The sequence below is a fragment of the Vipera berus genome (assembly GCF_964194415.1).
Source record: "Vipera berus genome assembly, chromosome: 3".
NCBI lineage: Eukaryota > Metazoa > Chordata > Lepidosauria > Squamata > Viperidae > Vipera > Vipera berus.
This window is the reverse complement of record NC_138204.1, coordinates 15,238,145-15,262,300: the sequence shown is the minus strand read 5'-3', so window position 1 is coordinate 15,262,300 and position 24,156 is coordinate 15,238,145.

The following is a 24,156-nucleotide window of genomic DNA, read 5'->3' as shown; positions in this document are numbered from 1 at the left end:
TTTACTTGAAAAAAGCCAGTAATTTTCACATTCTTCAGTTGATTATTTATTGCTGAATTTCTACAGCACTGAAATTCAATTGGATTTTATCCTCATCAAATTAAGTCACATAGTCACACATTTGCATAGTTTTGGCTTTTCAGTGTTCAACCTGACTTGGAGAAAATAGAGAATAATATAGCAAATGGGGTGGATTTTTGCCTCTGGCTGGAGATAAATAACCAGAAAGTGGCATGGATCTTTGCCTCCTCTCGGCCCCAGCCCTGGCTTTTTGGGACAGCAGAACCTCCTTCAGCCCACGTAACCCAGGTGGCCAGCTCGATCTGACCGGGGGTGGTGGTGGTCACAGCTGGCCTTTGACTCCTGGCAGCCCACAGCACAGTGAGTAGCAACCTGTCATGGCAGGAGGAGGGAAGATTGGTGCCCATCAGTCCCCCGAGCCCTGGCCAAATCATTGCAAGGATTGCTGTGCCGCTGCCGCCATTCCCCCCAGTATGGATTCTCCTGCCACTGCCGTAGTTTTCCCCCGTATGGATTGTCCTGCCGCCACCACCGTTTCCACCCCAGCATGGATCACCCTGCTGCCGCTTGGAAAAGGCCTCTGCCCCACAGATCTAGGGCTGCACAGCAATTTTGCGCCCCCCCCCATGGCCGATCCAGGTGGCAGAGGCCTTTTTGAAGCCTCTGGAGCTCGCATCCATGGCTGTGGGGCAATTTTGTGGTGCCTCAGTGGCCTGGATTGGCAGTGGGGAGGGTGCGAAATCGTTGTGCAGCCCTAGATCCATGGGACAGAGGTCTTTTGGAGGCCTCTGGAGCCCAGATTGGGCCACTGGCACACAATTGCCCCCTGGCGATGGATGCAAGCTCCAGAGGCTTTGAAAAGGCCTCTGCTGTCCTGATCAACCGTGGGGGGGGGCGAAATCACTCCGGAGGCTTACCTGACTCATGCTGTAGCTGCCTCCACCATCCAGCCCGGATCCGCCCAGCTCTTGCAGCTGCTCCCTGATTCTCAGTGCAGAGAAAAAGAGAGCAAGAGTGCAGGAGCACGTGCAGAGTTGATGGCATGCGTGCCAATAGGGACGGTTCCATGTGCTGCCTGTGGCATGCGTGCCATAGGTTTGCCATCCCTGATATAGGAGGAGAAAGAGGTTTAATCATTTTTATTAATGATCGCTCCTTCCGACGTGATCTGAAGACGCATTTATTCGAACAAGCTGGCCTGGCCTGATGGGGGATGGGTTTGGGATTTTATTGTTGTTTTTTAATATATGTATTTACTGTTTTAGTTTGGGCATTGTATTTAATTCTTTTCTAACTTTTGTATTTTTGTATTTTTATATATTTGCCCTGTTCACCGCCCTGAGTCCTTCGGGAGAAGGGCGGTATATAAATAAAATAATAATAATAATAATAATAATAATAATAATAATAATAATAATAATAATAATAATAATAATAATAATAATAATAATAATAATAATAATAATAATCATCATCATCATCATCATCATCATCTCCGCCATACAAAGTTGGCCATGTCCTTTTCAGAGCAAAGTACTGCACCTTTATGGTAGGTGAGAATAAAAAATTCTCCTAGATCAGATTTTTTTTCTTCTATTTTGTAATTTAGCTACATTTGCATGAAGTATGCCTGCCTTCCTTCCTCCCCTCCCTTCCCCACTCCTCTTCCTCCTCCTCCCTCCCTCCCTCCTTTCCTTCCTTCCTTCCTTCCTTCCTTCCTTCCTTCCTTCCTTCCTTCCTTCCTTCCTTCCTTCCTTCCTTCCTTCCTTCCTTCCTTCCTTCCTTCCTTCCTTCCTTCCATTATATCTTGCCTTCATTATTTTTACAAGATAACCCAAGGTGGTGAACATATCCAACACACATTCATCTTCCTATTTTCCTACCAGAAGGGTGGGTTGGTTGAGAGTGAGAGGGACTGGCCCAAATTCACAGCTGGCTTTCATGGCTAAGTCGGAACTTGAACTCATGATTTCCTGCTTTCTAGGCTGGTGCCTTAATGTCTAGACCAAACTGGCTCTCATTTTCCATTTCCTAGCATTAATTATTTTTCCCCACCACCTCATGGATGTTGTTTTATGGACACATTACAGCATTTATCTCTTCCAAGACCTTCATGGCTGTTCTATCATGTGCTAATCTGTGGCATATTTCTTCATTGCTTGTTTCTTTACTGTAGATGGTTGAACCTAAAAGGCAAAAGCTATCCATTACTTTTGATATCTTCATTGTCATTTTTAAGGCTGGTCATAGTTTGGTGTTCTTTATACTTAATTTTAGTTCCATACTTAGTGTATTTATGTATTTATTTATGTATTAATGAAAGGGAAAAAAGACAGATGAAGCAAATTTAACAAAAGTTAAAATACCTGAAAAATAGGGGGGAAGGTATTTTTTTTCCCAAGTCACCTTTTCCCTCTGAGTCCAGATACCTGCCTAGCTTAATTTTCAGCTTCATCAATGAGAATTCAGTGCACAAATTTGCTGGAGCAAACATGTGACAGCTGCTGACAGGCTGTAAAACTAATTATCACTTTTGTGACTTATGACTGATGGGACCATTGTTCACCTTGCAGAATTATATTATTGTATAACAATATTACACAGCATATATGCAGATACGGATTGTGAATACCAATAATCTACCCGGCTTTCATTAATACATTTGCCGTAGTTTCTATTCATTTGACTCATCAGACAAAATATACACATATTACACATTTAAAATGCAAGTCCTATGTTTTCAATAGAAGAGAACCACATCCCCACAAACATTGGCCGGGCAACACTAACAGGCCAGGCTGCTGTATATAAACAGGGAGAAAACCCCACAATCCCTAGCACTGATTATATTACCTAGTTGGGCAATGAAACGTCTGCAAGGAATCAACCAAGTTCAGATAGTACCAAGAACTCTAAGTCAAATCCTTGGGGGGGGGAGGGAGGGAGAAGAATTTTTCTTTTGCTAAGCAAATAGCCAATTATTCTGAAATAATAAGGTTTTTATAGGCACATCTGTCCATAATTCTATCAGTGCATCTAGGGACAACAGAATTAGGAATGGATAGTCTAGTATAGGATCAAAACAACAGCTGTTTTCCTGGTTCTTTCGTTTTTCCAAGCAATGGACAATAAAACATTAAACTGGGGCTGAAACAACTGTGTGTTGGATGAGAAATATTAACACTGCTTCCAAGTTGGTCAACAGCTAAGCTCAAAGTAGAAGGCTTGCCATGAAATAGAAGGAGTCCTGGGTTTGGGCCACTCCTTCCTCAGAACTTATTGTCTGGAATCAAAAATAAAGCTAATTTAGAGAGAATTTGGAACCATGGCTAACCTAGTAATTTTAATACTTGCAATGGTCACAGATTATACTTAGGATTTTCTGCTTTAATCCACTCGGTTTGCATCAAGTGCAATGCAGTGTAGCCCAGAGGTCCCCAACCTTTTGGGCACCAAGGACTGGTTCCATGGAAAGAGGCTTTTCCATGGACTGGATAGTGTGTGTTTTTGTGTGCTGCCTGCATCCCATGAATGGGGCTTTGCTTGTTTGTGCAGACCGGTTGCTGGGATGCCGCGGCCCAGTACTGATCCACAGACTGGGGGTTGGGGACCCCTGGTGTAGCCCATAAAACAGAAATCTTGAGAACAGTAGTTTGACTTTTCCCCAAATTGTGCCAGTTTCAAATAATATTGTGATGTCTTGACAATTGCATCTATTTTCTCCTAGTAGTATTTTTGAGCTTACTCTAATGGTGCAACATGCTACAGGTAGTCATCAATTTATAACTAGTTTAGTTCAGTTTAGTTTAGTTTAGTTTAGTTTAGTTTAGTTTAGTTTAGTTTAGTTTAGTTTAGTTTAGTTTAGTTTAGTTTAGTTTAGTTTAGTTTAGTTTAGTTTAGTGACCATTCAAAGTTACAATGGCACTGAAAAAAAGTGACTTATGACTGATTTTCAACCTGATTCGTATTTATGATGGTTGCTGTATTCCAGGGTCATGTGCAACTTTCTGTCAAGCCAAGTCAATGGAGAAGCTAGATTCATTTAGCAACCATATTGCTAACTTCACAATTGCAGTAATTCACTTGACAAATGTGGCAAGAGAGATCATAAAATGGGGCAAAACTCACTTAACAAATGTCTCGCTTAGCAACATAAATTTTGGGCTTAATGTTTCCTATTAGATACTTTTGCACCTTCTGAAGCATCCTTGATATCCAGGGTACCTGACTAGAAAAAGAGAGATCTTGTGATGGCTTCCCTTGGAGGAAGCCAAGTAGGCTGCAAAATCGGAGAGATAATTGAATAGGATAATGCAATTTAGAAGTAAACATATGTATGTCAAGGTTCCGACTGATGGAACCAAATAAATCAGAAATCCGAGGCTTCAGATTTCCTCAAAGAACTTGTTTATTGGATACATAGTGTTAGCACAGTCAAAAGTGAAACCAACTCTAAAATTCCCTCCAGGGATTCAATATGATAAAATGTAACAATTCCCTCCCTCTGCTGTGATATTGATCACATTAGTCAATGAGACTAATTGGCCGGCTTCTTGACAGATCTTCCCTCCGCCTTCCGAGTCTAGTGAGAATGACCTTGGTTCTCATGGGACCGTGCTATGTTTAGTCTAGCAAAAGCAAACTCTTCCTCCCCCCACTTTTTCCATGCCAACTTAGAATGACAAAGATGGCTTCAGCCAGGTTCATTTCAGAAGTTGACAATGCATTTGTCTTTCAGTCATCTAATAGTTAAATACGCAAGAAAATCTTATTCTGCCATAAGAATGTCAGTGAAATTTTCTTCTCCTTTGAAAAATAGTTCCAAAGCAAATTCTCTTTGATTAATTAATCTTTTTTTTAAAAAAAGGAGAATTTTTTTTCATGATATTGAATTTGCAGTCAATTGTTCTTCCAATATTATTCACTACCAATTTTGCCAGTTGTCCATTGTACATACTTACTCTTTTTCACATAGCATTATTTTTTAATGATATACATCTTTAAATCATGTTTCTTACATGAATCGTGTATGGCTATACTCCATCTGCCTACCTCTGCAAATGCTTAGATATTAATTATATTCACTGAACCAAAATACAAGATTTATTCTTTTTATTTTCCTTGATTATATGGTTCTTCAGATACACTAAATAACTCTTGAGCATTTTGATTGGTTAACTTCCTTTTCTGGAAGCAGTTCTTAAGCATGTAAAATTGAATATTCAATATTCAATATACTCTGGGTAAGAACAATAATGAAACCATCCACCAGCTACCAACTGATTGATTGATAAATGCATTCATTAATTTTCTGTGCAAACAGAGCAATGTATAAAACAAATTAAAATGTTGCTGTTAAGCCAATGAATAAGTGTGTATTAATGAAATAGTTTGTCAATAGCTCGGGATAAATAACTATTTAAAAACTGTTCCTAGTTTTACATATTCCTCATTGAATAACATAGGCAACTGATATTTGTTTATTCATGTCAGAAGCATCCTGATTAAAGTAAGGCATACTATATGGTATAAAATTTAAAATACAAGGTTGAAATATATACAAGTTAAACAGATCTTGCCTAGAAACTAGCAACATTAAGTGCATTCTATCGTGCTTCCATGAGGTCCTCAAGTATACACTAATCAGGGCACAAAGAGCAGATATACATATGTGTTGTTGTCTGCATGTTACCACAATTGCAAAGGACAGAAGCCACCAAATAGCCCCATGTGTTCAGAGGGTCTCTGGATCTTGTACTCTTACGCAGACTATTCAATGATTTCCATACTTCCCAGCTTTTGTCAGACCCAAAAGCTGGCCCCTCCTTTGGTTCCATCCAGTGTTGGTTCTTTCCATTTGCTCTCAAATTCTTCAAATTCTTCTGTTGACCTAAGGAAGCTTTTCCTAGAGTTTAGTCTCTGCTGAGCTGGTTGTAGGCCATGGAGATGATGTTGTCTAGATATTGACGATTTAAGCCTTTCTCTGTATGCTGCTGCTTCTCTGTGAAAAGCAGGCAGGGCAATGCCAGCCTAGATGGTACTTCTGATCAACGTTCCCTATGGACAACTGATGAGTAAATATTTTCTTCTGTATTAGGCATATATTTCACATATGTCTGATTTTACATTATCATTTTAAATGAGTTTTTGGTTTAAGGCTGTGAACTTTGTTCAGGGGGATATAGGCACTCTAATGGAAGTCTGGACTGGAACTGGACACGGAACCACTGATTGGTTCAAAATTGGGAAAGGAGTCCGGCAAGGCTGTATACTGTCGCCCTGCCTATTTAACTTATATGCAGAGCACATCATGAGAAAGGCAGGGCTTGATCAATCAAAAGTTGGAATTAACATTGCCAGAAGAAACATCAACAACCTAAGATATGCAGATGATACCACTCTAATGGCAGAAAGTGAAGAAGAACTAAAGAGCCTCTTGTTGCGGGTGAAGAAGGAGAGTGCAAAACTTGGGTTGAAACTAAACATTAAGAAAACCAAGATCATGGCATCCGGCCCTCTCAATTCCTGGCAAATAGATGGGAAGAAATGGAGGTAGTGACAGATTTTATTTTCCTGGGCTCCAAGATCACTGCAGATGGGGACTGTAGCCAAGAAATTAAAAGATGCTTGCTCCTGGGGAGGAAAGCCATGGCAAATCTAGACAGCACACTAAAAAGCAGAGACATCACCCTGCCAACAAAAGTGCGTATAGTCAAGGCTATGGTCTTCCCAGTTGCAATGTATGGCAGTGAAAGTTGAACCATAAGAAAGGCTGAGCACTAAAGAATTGAGGCCTTTGAACTATGGTGCTGGAGAAGACTCCTGCGACTCCCTTGGACTGCAAGGCGATCAAACCGGTCAGTCCTAGAGGAGATCAACCCTGACTGCTCTTTAGAAGGCCAGATCCTGAAGCTAAAACTCAAATACTTTGGCCACCTAATGAGAAGGAAGGACTCACTGGAGAAGAGCCTAATGGTGGGAAAGATTGAGGGCAATAGAAGAAGGGGACGACAGAGAATGAGGTGGCTGGATGGAGTCACTGAAGCAGTAGGCGTGAGCTTAAATGGACTCCAGAAGATGGTAGAGGACAGGAAGGCCTGGAGGAACGTTGTCCATAGGGTTGCTAACAAAAAAAATGGAAGTCTACATCAGTCTGCATCTTTTTGTTCTGATTAAATATGTGAAATCCATTCAGATGATAAATATAAATTGAGAAGGGAAAGAGAACTGGCATGCTGTGATGTTGGATTAAAATGATGGAAGCCCAGGTTCAAAATCAGCCATGAAGTTCATTGATGAGTTTAGTAAATACTTGTCATTCAGTTGAACGCTGAGGAAGAAACAAAGGCAGAGAAAATGAGGTATGCCACCGTGAATCTTTGGTAGAAAGACAAAATTAATTAATTAATTTAGAAAGACTGTTTGATGTAGTGATTAAAGGCACCAGACTAGAAACTGGGAGACCATGAGTTTTAGTCCCTCCTAAGCACAAAGCCAGCTCTGGTTTTCAGCCAATTAACAGAGTTAGCAGGCTTTGGAGTATAGTTTGACCACCACCCCTTCTCTGTGACAGCCCTCATATATTGGAAGACTGCTATCATGTCACCCCTAGTCCTTCTTTCATTACACTAGCCATACCCAGTTCCTGCAACTGTTCATCATATGTTTTACTCTTCAGCCCCCTAGCAATCTTGGTTGCTCTTCTCTGCATTCTTTTTAGAATCTCAACATCTTTTTTGCATTGTGGCGACTAGGATTGGATTTATTATTCCAAGTATGATCTCACCAAAGCAGTATAAAGTGATACTAACACTTCATGTGAACTTTTTTTTTATTGAAAAGTTTTACAATACATTTTAAAATACAAAAAACCCCTCCTCCCCCTCCCCTCTTCCCAACCCCCCCAACCCTCCCCTCCCCTCTCCTCCCCCTCCCCGACTTGAACTTGATGCTATCACTGCATTGGCTTTTTTGGCAGCTGCAGCACACTGCTGGCTCATGCTTAGGTGATTGTCCACTAGGATTCCTAGATCCATCTAACCCAGGGGTAGGCAACCTCGGCTCTTTTATGACTCATGGACTTCAACTCCCAGAATTCCTGAGTCAGCATAGCATAGATTCTGGGAGTTGAAGTCCATGAGTCATAAAAGAGCCGAGGCTGCCTATCCCTGATCTAACCTCCTCTCCTCTCCTCTCCTCTCCTCTCCTCTCCTCTCCTCTCCTCTCCTCTCCTCTCCTCTCCTCTCCTCTCCTCTCCTCTCCTCTCCTCTCCTCTCCTCTCATCTAGGCAAGATGAAATCATTTCTAAAATCTTGCCTGGAAAACTGCAGGGGCTAGTCCAGGCAATTAGCAGAAATCAAGACTTGGTTGAAGGAATACATATACCCCATTTTTGGTGGACACAATTTTGGCATGTATCTTAGATATTCATGCTATATCCTTTGGAATTAAATATATCATATTATGCCAGTAACAATTATAAAAATCCTAGATGAAATAGTTGGTTACTTGCACATTAGTAGGCTGATAAACTTGATATAAGTCACCACCAATAGATAATTAATCCCTAATCCATATCTTTCACTACACTTAGTATAACCCAATCTGAGTTTCACTAACTGTAGAATTTATAAAAGACCATCGCCATCTCAAAAATACCAGTTTCCAATCATATAATATTTATGGAGCTTTTGCTAGTTTTTAGATTCCATGTTCTTTCTCAAGGAAATGAAAACAAACTTTCACAGGAAAATTGATATATACTGTATTTATGGGCAATATATTTCTGGAGTTTAATATTATTTCTCATTTACTCTCTATACATTCTTTTCCTAGAGCTGTACTTTCTGCTTGGTCCATGGCCAGTACAGGATTGCTCACCACTTCCTAAGTATAGTAAGAGAATAATCAAATCTTAGAGTTGGGAGGGAACTTGGGAGAATTTCAGGTCCAACCATCTGCCCAGTGCAGAAATTCTCCTGCCATGGAAGGGACCTTAGAGGTCTCCTAGTCCAACCCCCTGCTTAGGCAGGAAACCCTATACCATTTCAGACAAATGGTTGTCTTCTTCTTAAAAACTTCCAGTGTTGGACCATTCACAACTTCCGGAGGCAAGTTGTTGCACTGATTAATTGTTCTCACTATCAGGAAATTTCCCCTAAGTTCTGGGTTGCTTCTCCCCTTGATTAGTTTCCATTCATTCCTTCTTGTACAGCCCTCAGGACAAGAATTTGATGCAGTAATTGTTTGGTTCTGATAGACGAGGACTCAGAGTGGTTTTTGCAATGAACGAGTTTATTGAATTCACATAGTCAACTGTCAACTGTCAATTGTTGCAACCTTTTATAGTGGAACTGTTTGAACTGTAACCAATCATCGGAGTCTATTTTCCCGCTTCTTGTTATTTGCAACCAATGATTGCACCTGAATCTCCCGCTCTAAACCCAGCTATATTGCAATCTGCTAATTCCCTTGTTTGCAACTATTTACATACACAACACCCCTTACCCCCCAGTTGTTGTTATTTATGAACAAAATCCTTTAAATATTTTGGTGGCCTATGGATTCTAGAAGGGTATCTATTGCCCTGGCTGCTAGGAACACCTTTTCCTGATTGTCTGCTTGGCTGATTGTCTCTGTTGGACCTTGGCTCTTGGCTACCTGACTCTGATGCTTCCCTGTTGCTGTTTTGTGGATTTGTTTGTGTTTGAAGATCAGCGGTCACTGGCCTACTCCGCAGGGGTATTTCCCAGTCAAACTGACTAAATTGTTGTTGTTGGTTACCAGGGGATGAGTTATTTTGCATTTCTGCTACCCCACTATCTGGCATGTTGTTATCACTGAACCTGGATGTACTGTTCCCCCCAAATATACTTTGATCCCCTTCTACTGGTACACATCCGCTAGTTCTCTTTCTCAACTGATCTATGTGTCTTTTGCTGATCCTATTCCCTTCCCCCTCAATAGTGTACGACAGGGGACCTAATATTTCAGTAACCACCCCTGGGATCCATTTGTCCCCTTGTGCATAGTTCCTGGCCCAGATTAAATCCCCCATTTTAAATGTTCTATTAGGAATGTCCAGTTCAGCGCTTGGTAGAAGTCTGTCAGGGTGTAATCTGTCCAATTTGGTGGTTAGTCTCCTTCCCCACCTCATTTCAGCTGGACTTTTGCCGGTAGCAGTACATGGGGTCGTGTGTTGGGTCAGCAAGAATTCGGCCAGTCTTTGATGCCAGTCACCTCGGATGATTCTTTTTAAAGCGTCTTTCGTGGTCCTCACATTTCGTTCAGCCAAGCCGTTGGTGGATGGGTGGAAGGGTGCTGATGTCTTGTGTTTAATCGAGTTGGCCTTGAGGAAATCCTGGAATTCAACAGAGGTGAATTGTGGCCCATTATCTGACACAATTACATCCGGTAACCCATGAGTGGCAAAGAGGCCCCTTAATACCTGTATTGTTCTACCTGAAGTCAATGAACTGACTGGTACTACCTCTAGCCATCTAGAGAAGCTGTCTACAACCACCATAAATGTTAACCCCTGGAAAGGTCCAGCAAAGTCAATATGAATCCTGGACCAAGGATTTCTAGCTAGCTCCCACTTATGCGTACGAATGTGTTGTTGTTCTGGCCTAGAACGTTGGCACAGGTGGCAATTGGCAACACATTCCTCAATGTCGTTGTCCAGTCCTGGCCACCACAAGTGGCTCCTAGCCAACGCCTTCATACGTACTATTCCTGGGTGTCCTTCATGTAATTCTAATAAAATAGCTGGTCTGTGGATTTCAGGAATAACCACACGGTTCCCCCACAGTAAACATCCCAAATGAACTGACAGTTCATCTTTCCTTCTAAAATAGGGAATGTACTTGGCATCCGGATTGGCATTAGGCCACCCACTTAGAACCCAGGCCATTATTCTCTTTAAAGTTGGGTCATTGTTTGTTGCCACCGCTATATCTTTAGCGGTTAAAGGCCAGTCAGGAATGTCCTGTAGGGACATTATTTGTCCCACAGGGGCAGGGTCATCCTCAGTGATGTTTAATGGCAGTCTGCTAAGGGCGTCAGCATGTCCCATGTCCTTGCCCGGTCTGTATTGGAGAGAAAATGAGTATGCTGAGAGGAAAATGGACCACCTCAGCATTCTGGGTGACATGATTTGGGGAGTCTGTTTATCCGTGGTAAACAGTCCCAACAGGGGTTTGTGGTCAGTCAGTATGGTAAAGTTCCTACCATAAAGGTAGTCATGGAACTTTTTTACTCCTGCCACAATTGCTAATGCTTCCCTGTCTATCTGAGCATAATTCCGCTCGGCTTTGGTTAGTGTCCGGGAATAATATGCGATTGGTCTTTGTATCCCTTGGTTGTCTAAATGGCTGATCACAGCCCCTACACCATAAGGTGAAGCATCGCACGCTAGGTAAATAGGTTTATTTTCTATAAAGTGGGTTACAGTTGATTGGCTGGAAAGAATGTCCTTTAAAGTTTGGAAACTAACTCTATGTTTGTTCAGCCACTGCCAAGGAGCCTTTTTATCTAAGAGTCTGTGGAGGGGTTCTGCAATGGCAGCCTTGTGAGGCACAAACGTATGATAGAAGTTTACTAAGCCAAGGAAGGCTTGTAGTTCAGCCTTGTTCCTTGGTTCAGGAGCCCATTTAATTGCTTTAATTTTGTCAGGGGTAGGATGGATTCCATTCTTGTCTATCCTAAACCCCAAAAAATCAGTGGACCTAACCCCAATGGAACATTTTTCCTTTTTTAGTTTCAATCCAGCCCTCCTAAATCTGCCCAATACCTGTTCCAGCCGCTCTACTAACATTTCCTCATTTTTTCCAGCAATCAAGACATCATCAAAGTAAGGGCATACACCAGGTATGCCCTTTAAGGTCCTCTCCATCACTTCTTGAAAGATGCCTGGAGCTGCTGCAATACCGAATTGCAGTCTGTGGACCCGGAACGCCCCCTTGTGGGTAACAATCGTCTGTGCTTCTGCAGCCTCTTCAGAAACAGTCAATTGTAAGTACGCATGCGCCAAGTCTAGCTTGGCAAACATGGCGCCGTCCTGGATCGTGGCGAGGACCTGCTTCACCGTCGGGACCGGGTAAGCATGTTTTTTCATTCCAATGTTCAGGGTGGCTTTGTAGTCAGCGCAGATTCTCACATCCCCATTGGGTTTGAGGGGTGTGACAATCGGCGTTTCCCACAAACCACCCTCAACAGGTTCTAATACTCCTTGGCCTACAAGCCTGTCGAGCTCGGCCTCGATTTTTTCCTTCAGGGCGAAAGGTACCCTTCGGGCCTTAAGCCTGATAGGTTTTACTGAGGGGTCTAGATTAAATTTAATCGGGGGCCCTTTGTATTTACCGAGAGATCCATCGAATACGTCTGCAAATTCATTGCAGACTGATTCGAGGGTCTTATTTTTAATTACTGAATTTATTCCCCCGACCCAAATGCCCAGGGCAGGGAACCAGTTAAGGCCAATTAGACTAGTCCTATGCCCCTCAGTAACTATTAAATCTAAAACCCCCTTAAATCCCTTAAATTTAACACTAAGGCTAATCTTCCCTTTTATTTTTATTGGGCTTTTTTGAAAATCAGTTAATTGAATTTTTGTTGAACTAAGTGGAATTTTCCTTCCACTTATTTGTTCAATCCTCTCAAGGGTTTCACTGGAAATTATGGACACTGAAGCCCCTGAGTCTATTTCCATTCTGCAAGGAACCCCTTGCAGATGGACTATGATTTTTAATTTTCCTTCTGGAAAATTGCTGTTTTTCCCTTTCCTCCTGCGATTGACACGCGCCACCTCCCCTAGATTTGGAATTTTAACCCGGGGTCTAGGGGTCTCTTTGCCACTAAAGTAAGGGGTTACCTTACCTTCGGGCCACACATCGACTTCGTGAAGGCGGTTGTCGCGAGCACGGCTCCTACAGATGGCCTGGATGTGGCCGGTCTTTCCACACGCCCTGCACTTTGCAGTACGGAATCGGCAAGATGCGCGGGGATGGTTGCCTCCGCAGCTGCCACACCGGTTTTGGTTGTCGTTGTCGCGCGGTCTGGTTGCGGTGTCCCTCCATGGTCGTTGTGCCCCTGTCGCTTGTCTTTGCGGAGTTGCGGGTTGTTGACAGCGGTTAGGTTCAGGCCCCTCACTTCTGGGTGGTCTTGGCGCCAATTTTCCGAATCGCCTAGAGACTTCAGCAATATCTTCTTCCCACTGCTGGTCCACCTCCCCGCAGTCCACATAGCCCTCTTGGTTGATCTCGGACGACACTGCCATGCTACTGCGGGGGGGGGGGGTCGCGATACCCGGTAGATTCATAAGTTAAAAGTTCATCGATCACCTCCTGCAGATCGCCGGTTGGTTTGGCGATTATTCTGTTTTGTAGCTGCTCATCACGCAAGCCCAGTACTACTCGGTCCCGTATTCTTATTTCTAAGTTATCGTATTTACATCGTACTGCGGCTTCCCTGACGGCAGCGACAAATTTTTGTATGGATTCTCCCGGTCTCTGGTTCCTTTTCTCAAAGATGCGCCGCCAGAAGAGTTCGGATCTCCTAGGTGTAAAGTGGACCTTAAGTTTGGCTAAGAGGTCAGCATAAGGCACGCTTGAGACCGGTTGCGGTTGACACAGTCCGACAGCGATTCTATAGACCGGTGTGCCGCAAATCGTCAATAATGCTGCCGCCTTTTTCCGGTCGTCTGTGATTCCGTTCACTAGCAGGAACCCTTCGACTTGTCCGATGTATTCTTCCCAATCCTCGGGGAAGTTTGGGTCGAATTCCTTCAATGACCCAATTTGCGCCATTCGGAGAATTTTTCTTATTCCGCCGCGGCCGCTCGGTTGACTGTGACACGTTCTCGAATTTGCCGCCTTTGCGCGACAATTCCGCCAATTCTCTGGTCTTCTGTCTATCCCACCCTCGTCGCCAATTGTTTGGTTCTGATAGACGAGGACTCAGAGTGGTTTTTGCAATGAACGAGTTTATTGAATTCACATAGTCAACTGTCAACTGTCAATTGTTGCAACCTTTTATAGTGGAACTGTTTGAACTGTAACCAATCATCGGAGTCTATTTTCCCGCTTCTTGTTATTTGCAACCAATGATTGCACCTGAATCTCCCGCTCTAAACCCAGCTATATTGCAATCTGCTAATTCCCTTGTTTGCAACTATTTACATACACAACAGTAACACTCACAACTTCAGAAGGCGCACTATTTGGTTGATTAATAACACTCATAATCAGAAAAGTCCTTCCTTGTTTTAAGTTGGATCTCTGTCTCTTAATCTTCCACCCATCGGTTCTTCTCTTGCCTTTAGGTGGTCTGAGAATAAATCCATATCATCTCCCCTCTGATGTCTGGCTGCTGCCCTAGCCACTCATTTTATCCTGGATCATCAGGTTGTTCTTTTGTCAATTACTGTTCTTTTTTCTTAATAATCTTATAGTTGATCCAGCAATGGTCTGTTAAGTCAGTATAATAGGCTTGTAGCTAGAAACTCGTGTTCTATTAAACTCTTACATCTCCTAAAGGAACCCTTGCAGTTTCCCCAGACAGTCCTTGCTTTCCCACTCCTTGCCCACAGTCCTGAAAATTCTTATTTCCTTTTTGTTTTCCCTTTCCCCTTTTAAATGAATTCTTTAAGTTGTGGTAGGAAGTTGCTGCTTTGCTTCTGTAAAGCTGAACTATAAAACTTTCCTTGTCAGAAATTTTCTATGGCCCTACACAGGAACATAAGCACAAAACAAAAGCCTATATACTTTGATTATTGTAGAATGGAGTTACAGTGGGGAGGGGGGAAACAATAGAAAGGTCTGAATTAGTGTCCAAGATAATAATGGGTGCCTCCGATCAAAGAATGTCGATTGGTGGCCCCCAGGGGGACAGCGTTCTCTGTGGGCGCGCCAGACCTATGGAACCGCTTGCCGGTTGAGCTCCGGATGGCCCCCGACCTTCGCTCCTTCCGGCGCAATCTAAAAACGTATCTATTTGAGCAATCTGACCTGGTCTGATGGGTTAGGGTTGGGGTTTTAATACGTCTTAATTATTGTTTTAACCTTGGGCATTTATTTAATCGCTTTTAACTTTTGTATCCTGGTTTTGTATTTATTGCCCTGTGCACCGCCCTGAGTCCTTCGGGAGAAGGGCGGTATAAAAATATAATAAATAAATAAATAAATAAAATAAATAATGGGCAAAATCTAAGAAAGAAAATCACAGATACTAGTAGATTGATAATTGATTAATCATATGAATAGATATGATTATATAGTCACTAGATTTGGGGACATCTGACCTTTTAATGACCCTATTTAAAGGTTCATTTGAAATAGATTGTTTGCCCACTATGGTGCTTTACCAGTATTCTGGTATTGTCTTCTCCTTCGTCACTTTATCTTTTTCCTTCTCCCTCCCCCCCTTGCTCCTCCTGCTTCTCCTCCTCCTCCAACCAGAGTTATACTTTCTACAAATCCTGCATGTGATTTGATTATGTGCATGTCCATGTCACTGTCAGTTCTTAGTTGCCACATTTTTTTTCCAGTAGGACATTCTGCATATTATTTCCCTTCAGCTATTTGTAAAAAAAAATTCTTGTGCATTATTAGTGGTCTGCTGAGAAACAGTGGACAAGACTCCCATTTTTCTGTAATATGAGAATATAATTCAACATATAGCACCCTCCAATTTCTCTCTACAGAACACTTTACAATGGGTGGATTTAAATAAAGCACAGCATCGTTGTTTGACACACATATGGGAAGAAATAGAAGATGTGTTTATTTCTTGCTTCTTTGAGATTGGAAAATGCCATTCTGTTCCTTCCTCTGCCACACATACATACAAGATAATATAGCTTGCCTTTCCCCAGTGACAATTTTATTATAGGTAATCTTTTTGGAAGTAAATACTTTTTTCAGCACTGCCCTAAATTTTTCTCCTTAACTTTGAGAGTAAGCCCATTTTTCCCTCTTAAACTAGCTGACTTTTATTTATAATTCTCACCTTTGGTTTTGAAATAAATGTCAGGATGATGGATAGCCAACTTTCTCCCGTCAGACGTTGGGAGTCAAGTTGGCAGCTGAAGGAGGAAAGAATTCGGAATTAAGATTCAAACAAGGCTGCTAAATTAGAAGGAGAAACATTTAACACGTAAAATGTCTTTATTATTCTGACATAATCAACAGGCTTCATTTGCTTCCTCAAACTGTATTGAGTAACTTAGATCTGGATGCCTTAGAAGTCACTACTCTCTGAAAAAAGGGTCTTTCATAATCCTAATGATTGGTTATACTTTCAGAAAAGGGTGACAGGAGGTCCTTCAATGTGTCATAGCTTAAAATGATTTGAGGAACTACCAGGTTATCTTCAAAGAGCAGATATATGAACTATCATTTTTGATTAAAGCTCTCCATTTTGAAATATAATAAAAAGCATTTGCTCACTACAGCTATAATAATCTGTTTTGAATATATTTGCATATCTCTTTTACTGTCCAAGAGTTTTTCTCTCTGGCCCATTCTTTCTACAGTTAGGAACCTAGTTGAGAATCATCTGTATTAATAGCTGCAATCCACAGAAAAATACTTAGTAGTAAATAGTAGAAAGTCACACGCATAAAAAGACAAACAAGCTTTGATCTCCCTGTTGTCGCTGCCAGTAGTAGATACTATTATCTACTAGTAGATAGTAGTAAGCAACACATGTAAAAAACAAACAAGCTATTGTGGCCTCCATCTTGACTTTTTGGACATACCCTGCAGACAATGTTGGTAGCAAGCAAAATTTAGCATGTTTGGTTTCCACACAGGTGGTTTCCAATCATTTTCTCAGTATAGGTCAACTATTGTATTCCCTATGATTGAACTCTTCCAGGTACCTTGCTGTAAGTAGATTTAAAAAAACAAAACAAAAAAAAACCAAAGGTACATGTACAAAGACCTCAAATTTCAGTAGTGATTTTTAAATTCAGACTTTAAGATCCTAGTTCAGGAACTGAAACTAGAAATGTAAGTTTCTTGACTGATTATAAAAAGGTCTTGTACTCCAGATCAGAGATAAGGATGGATTCCTGATCAGAAAATATGAAATGCCATTGCAGTAGGTGAGGCAGCTTCTGCTAATTTAATACAAAAAAATAATAAAAAGAGATAAAATTTTAATCTAATTCCCTACCCTTATGTATTCCTTTACGTATTCTCTTACACATTCCCTACTCTTATGCTGTTTTCTATCCTTATGCGTTATTAACCAAAAGAACTTTAAAATATCTGTTGAGTTAAATGGTTGATTCCCAATGCACCAAAATTATAAGTACAATCTTTGGAATTTCAAGAATGGGTTTTCCCAATTTACTAAAAGATATTAGAGCTGAACACGGGGGCCTTTTCTCATGCTCTGGATCTCCCATACTTCGATCACCCAGGCTTGACTTGCTTCCAGCTTGTAGTGGCTCTGATGTCCCATGATACATCATTAACTGTCATTAGTGGAAAGAGAAGGAAGATTTTACAGTGCATTGACCCAGACCGATACTGTATAATTTCTGCTATGAAAAATTAGAATAATCCTTAAATCCTAGAAATAACATGATCAAGCTCTGGCATATTTGAGTCTCCCTTTTCCCATTCTCTAATAAGAAACAGGATGTTCAATCATGCTGACTGAGAATTGGGTTTGGTATCAGCAAAGGAAAAGTACTTCATTACACAATACATAATTAACTTAGGGAAGCTGCTACTTCAAGATGTGGTGATAACCGCTGATATAAATGGCTTCTTAAAAGGGTCAGGGAAATTCACAGATTGTGATTCAATCAATAGCTATTTGTTATGTTACCAAAGGGAACTTCCATGTTTAGAGGCAGTAAATGTCCACAAAGAACTGAATGTTGAAAACCGAAAATAGTCTTAAAAGCATACTTGTTGGTTCTGAAATGCATTGTCTCACTTGGAAAGATAACAAGAACACCAACTAGATTGATGTTTCTCAACTGAGGCAACTTGAAGCTCTCTAGACTTCAACCCCCACAAGCTGGGAATTGAAGTCCACACACCTTCATTGTCAAGGTGAAGAAACACCAAACTAGATGAATCTTATTCCAATGCAATAAGGTAAGACTTACTTTTCATTTTACTGCTTTATGGTTTGCATTGGTTTATATTGTGTTTGTTATATTTTATTGATTTGCCCACACTGGACTTAGTTATGGGCCCATGCTAAATAAGTATATTATTATTGTTCCTATTAATTTATTATTAACCATATAGGAAGCCTTCTGCAATTTACAATGCATATTGTGGATATTTATTTATTTATTTAATATGACACCCATCTCACTCTCAAGCAATACTCTGGGTGGCTTCCCTGAATTGTTGCTTGTGGTCTGAGAAAAAATGACTGACCCAAAGTCTCTCAGTGGGCTTTCATGCCTATGGTGGGACTAGAACTCACAGTCTCCTGATTCCTAAATATGAAATATGGAGAAAATTAATGAAGGATGCATGAGTGTTGAGAAGTTCTCAGTGTGGTAAAGGTCTTGTTCATGTCAAATTTTGGTCATGTCAAGAGTAGATCTTGGCGGCAGGAGGGGAAATGGACATGAAAGAAAAATAACAAAATGAAAAAAAAAGACCAAAAGCAAAAGGACCGCAGGAAGTAAAATTATGAGTCCTGCAAGAAAAAACTATGAGAAGACAGATTGATCTCCCAACAGAATGAATGGAAAGTTAGGTTTAAAAAGAAGATGGAGAAGATGCTTCAAACCAAGTGAAGAGAATTAAAAAAGATGTTGAGACTCTAGAAAGAGTACAGAGAAGAGCTACAAAGATGATTAGGGGACTGAAGACTAAAACATATAGGGAACGGTTGCTGGAATTGGGTATGTCTAGTTTAATGAAGAGAAGGACTAGGGGCGACATGATAGCCATGTTCCAATATCTCAGGGGTTGCCACAAAGAAGAGGGAGTCAAGCTATTCTCCAAAGCACCTGAAGGCAGGACAAGAAGCAACAGATGGAAACTAACCAAAGAGAGAAGCAACCTAAAACTAAGGAGAAACTTCCTGACAGTTAGAACAGTGGAACAACCTGCCTCCAGAAGTTGTGAATGCTTCAACACTGGAAGTTTTTAAGAAGAGACTGGACAGCCATTTGTCTGAAATGGTATAGGGTTTCCTGCCTGAGCAGGATGTTGGACTAGAAGACCTCAAAAGTCCCTTCTAATTCTATTATTGTTATTGTTATTATTAATTATGTTGTAAGTTGCATCAGACATGAATGAAGTTATGCTAATGAAGATGTAAAAATGCTTGGTGGAATGAAGAAGTAGAAAGATGCATATGAGAGAATGGTTGCTGCAAAAAATGAGCATCAAAACAAAGATTCTGAAAAATGTGCACACAGAGAAAAAGACAGGTGCAAAAAAATATAACCATACAGCTAAGAATGGAAAAGACTAAAAGGAGCAAATAAAATGTTGAGTAATTTTGATGGACATTAAAATATTGTTCTGGAAAAAAAATGAATAGAGCTGAACATGGAACTTCCAGTAGAGCAGATGAAATTAGAAATAAAACTGATGACTAGATTTGGAATTACACTGAAGTGGGGAAATAATGGGAAAATTTTAAATATTTCGAAGGAAAGGTAATTTATTTATTTATTTAAAATTATTGCTCTCCCCTCCCCCATACTGCAGTAGATTCTGGGCAGCATACAAAGCTAGGAAAAGCTTATTAATATAAAATGAAGTAGACATGTCAGACTAAAATAATATAAGGAACAACAAAATCAACAAAACAGAGGCCTTAAACAAATCATATACACCAACTCAGACCTGGAATAAAAGGCAGAGTTGCAAAGCTTTCTGGAATCTCAGAAGAGAGTTATACATTAATGTATAAGTAAATAGGTAACTACAATGAAGTAGTTAATGAGTTTCGATTAATAAGTTACTTTAAAACAAATGCTGTAAAAGCATAGAAGGATTTTTTTTCAGATCAGAGATCAGCACACAATGCCACTCAAGCACAAATTCATTTATTGAATGGTACCAGAAATGAAAGACAAGCCCAAAACAGGCAAGAAAGAATCCATTCTACAGAGACTTATACAAATTGCATTTTGTATGTAGTCAGTGTAATAAAAATGTGATTTAAGTCATGGCAAAATATGTGTTAGTGATGTTAGACTGGTGAGTTAATGGGTGAATATTATAGCTCAAAGAGGACTTTCCTAGAATGTCTAGTGTGATGAAAAGAAGGACTAGGGTCACATGTAATGGTGTTCCAATATCTAAGGAGCTGCCATAAAGAAAAGGTACTCAATCAATTCTCCAAAACACCTGAAGACAGAACAAAAAGCAATGGATGGAAACTAATCAAGGATAGAAGCAACCTAGAACAAAGGAGAAATTTCCTAACAGTGAGAACAATTAATCAGTGGAACAACTTGCCTCCAGAACTTTGTCCAGAGATTGGAAAAACATTTGTTTGGAATGTTATAGAGTTTCCTGTCTGAGTAGAGGGTTGGAATAGAAGACCTCCAAGATCTGTTCCAACTCTGTTATTCTGTTGGATGTTGGATGTCCTGAATGAACATCCCTTGGGTCTTAGTACTTCATGCCTGAGCTACCAATTAATTTTCCTTAGAGAAAGGAAAGAAGGAAAGTGAACTCTTAGGAGAAAGGGATGATTTTGCTAGCCTATCCTCATGCCTTCTCCTTCACTGGTATTCAAAACAAGTGATAAAAGAAAGTTATAAATGTTGTAAGAATGTTAAAAATTGTAATGGGCTGTAAGGAATAAACTTGAGGAGCTGTGATGGCATGTGGGGAAATTTATGGGAGGATGGGTGAGGAGGGACTGGTCAGATAAGAGATAGCAGAGCCCACAGGTGGATAGTAGGCAGGGCAAGAGGTTCAGAAGGGACATGCCTAGGTTTTCAGGCTGTAACATTAATGTTACAAGAATTGTACTTTCATACTTGCAAGGTTTCATTAATGCAGCTTTACCATAAAGTACAAGTAGCTTATCTGGTTGTGTTTCTGTCTGATCTACTAGTAAGACTGACTAGAGCAGGAATTCAACAATTGAATTATAACTGTTCATCTTTTATTTTTATCTGTTAGCTGCCTTGAATAGAATGAACAGGTATAAGCTATAATAATTAACACATAAATAACTACTCATGTCGTGACTACTATTAGGGGAAGCCTATAGGATCATTCTTCCCTGACCTTCACTTTGCTTGTTCTTAAGTCTCAATGTTCTTCTGACAGTGACTGAGAAAGCAGGGATGTGTAGTTCTTAAGATATTGGGCTAAGAAGTTTTTTTGATGTTGTGTTGAAGTGCTACTCACCTTTCCATAAAACCCGTACCAGCATGACATGTGCTATCTCTGTTGCCAAATTTGCACTTATTATTTCTGTTTCCAGTCATTGAGAGTTATCTAACTTCCTTTTGTGGGAGGATGACAAAGCCTCACAAATTATTTATACCTTAAAGTTCTTCATGAATCGTGTTGGAATAAAGGGTGTTGCTGTTGTGAAAGATGGAATGAAATTCTGAGGATGAAGATCACACGTTATTAAAGCTACTGTTGTCTCCCAGCTTACAAAAAAACTGAAGAACAACAAAAAGGAAGATCTTTTATAAGAATTTTGAATTGTTGAATGGGAAATCCTAGGGCTCTGATTTGCTGCCATGATCTTGGGATTATAAAGGCAGAACTGGAGATGTTCAATTGGTTAAGAAGAACATTTTATGTAAAGAAACATTAACATTAACATAACATGTTTTAGAGGCAGCAAGGATGCTGGAAATAGCCATTGTTTCTTTTAGCAAGGGGGAAATATTGATAAGATTAGGAGCCTATCATCCTTGGCCTAACCATTAACTAAAGGGAAGGGTAAGGGGCACCATACATCTTTTTCTCCTATGTACAGAATAACACCCTTAATTTTTTCACTGCCAGAAACTACTTTAGTTTATAGAATTCATTGAATCTTAATATCCTGTCAATGAAACAAGCCCTCAAATTATAACCATTTGTTTAGTGACCATTCAAAGTTACAATAGCACTGAATAAAGTGACTTTGTTGATTTTCACACTTACGACTGGGGCAGCACCCTCATGGTCATGTGTTCAAAATTCAGGAGCTTGGCAACTGGCATGTATTTATTATGGTTGTACTGCCCCCGGGTCATCTGATCACCATTGGTAAGCTTGCCAGCTGACTTCCAACAAGCAAAGTCAATGGGAAAAATCAGATTTACTTAACAAACCACATGATTCACTTAACAACCGGGGCCAAAAATGTTGTAAAATGGGGTGCAACTCACCTAACAAGTGACTTGCTTAGCAATCAAAATTTTGGGTTCAATTGTGGTCAAAGTCAAGTACTAACAATAGAAGAACTGAAGGGCAGTTTTTTGGGCTGTGCTTAGAGCATAAATTGGCCTTAATCTGTCCCTAATTATTTTGTAGCAATTTCCTTATTAAGTTTGCTTTAGTAAGTTGCACAAGGCAGGTCTCTGTTACTGGTAAGCAATATTTCTTTTCATCGAGGAAAAGATGATGGAAGGGCGTTGTTTAGGGGCAGAATCCTTTGGTTCTGACAGGATTGTGTAAAATGGGGAAATGAACCTGGTCCCTGTCATGTTTGATAGGTCAGGGGGAGTGTCATTTGAGCCCTAACAGGGGACAATATTGCTTTAAGATGAGGTTCGGCTAGTGACAACTAAAGCTTGTCTCACTTATGGACTAGGAATAAGAAGAAGTCAACGTCATAAGGTCATGACAGAAAGGAGGGACCTGTCTGAATCATGCAAGCAAGGAAAGGTTAACTGTTAAAGTTCATCCTCAGTCCAGGAAGCTTCTTAGTGACTTTGGGTCAGTCATTTTCTATCAACCCAATCGAATTTACACAGTTCTTCTGTGAAAAAACAGTGAAGGAGCTTCTGAAGGGAAGATGGATTGTTAATCTAACCAATGAATAAACATACAAGGCTAACCTCTCTGCTTGGTAATATTTGTCAATCTATTTCTCATAGCCACCCCCTTCCCTATTCATCCAAATATGCTCACAGGGAGGAATGTTAAGTAGGTTGAGATAGACATAGAAAATTCCCCTTCAGAAAGTCCGGTTCAAAGTCGAGTCGAATATTTGGAAAGTTGGACCCTTCTGGGACGCGGTGGCTCAGTGGGTTAGGACGCTGAGCTTGTCAATCAGAAGGTCGGCAGTTTGGCGGGTCGAATTCCGAGTGAGCGCCTGTTACTCGTCCCAGCTTCTGCCAACCTAGCAGTTCGAAAGCACGTAAAAATGCAAGTAGAAAAATAGGGACCACTATGGTGGGAAGGTAACAGCATTCCGTGCACCTTTGGTGTCTAGTCATGCCGGCCACATGACCACGGAGATGTCCTCGGACAAGTGCTGGCTCTTGTTCTGAACCAGCCTGCTACCGGCCTTGCAATAAGGCAAACCCCTGTTCAAACAGTAGAGACTGGAGAGCGTCTAAGGCTGGAAAGCGTCTGCCAAGATTTATTACTCAAATAACAGAACAAGAAACAAAAACACTGGAACTTGAATCCTCAAACGGAAGGGTTGCTTTCAGCAACCAGCCCTTCCCCAAACACTCCTTTTATTTAGAGTTCAGGGCGTGGCCTCCCTGTGCCTCCTCCCGAGGAGTCCCACAGCCTTTCTCTGTTTGGTCCTGCTCGACTGCCTCCTGCGTCGGGCGTCCTTGAACAGGGCCAGCTGTGGGTCATCATCCTCCGCACTATCGGGCTCACGCAGCTGAGAAGAGGGCCCCGGCTGGGGGCTCTGCGAAGCCTCCAAGCCATCATCAGCCGGTTCGTCTTCCACACACTCCTCCTCCCCCTCATCTGAGTCATCCGACACATCTAAGCCGGCTGCCGGACCCACAGGCTGGCCCTGAGTCACAACAGCTCTTCGGCTTTGAAACAGAGATGAGCACTGGCCCCTAGAGTCGGAAACGACTAGCACGTATGTGCGGGGGAACCTTTATCTTTACCTTTACCTGGACCCTTCTATGCATGAAGGGAAAAATATCTTCATACCAAACTGCCTTCCCAGATTTGGGGGTAAACATCTGTGACTCATATAAACAGAAAA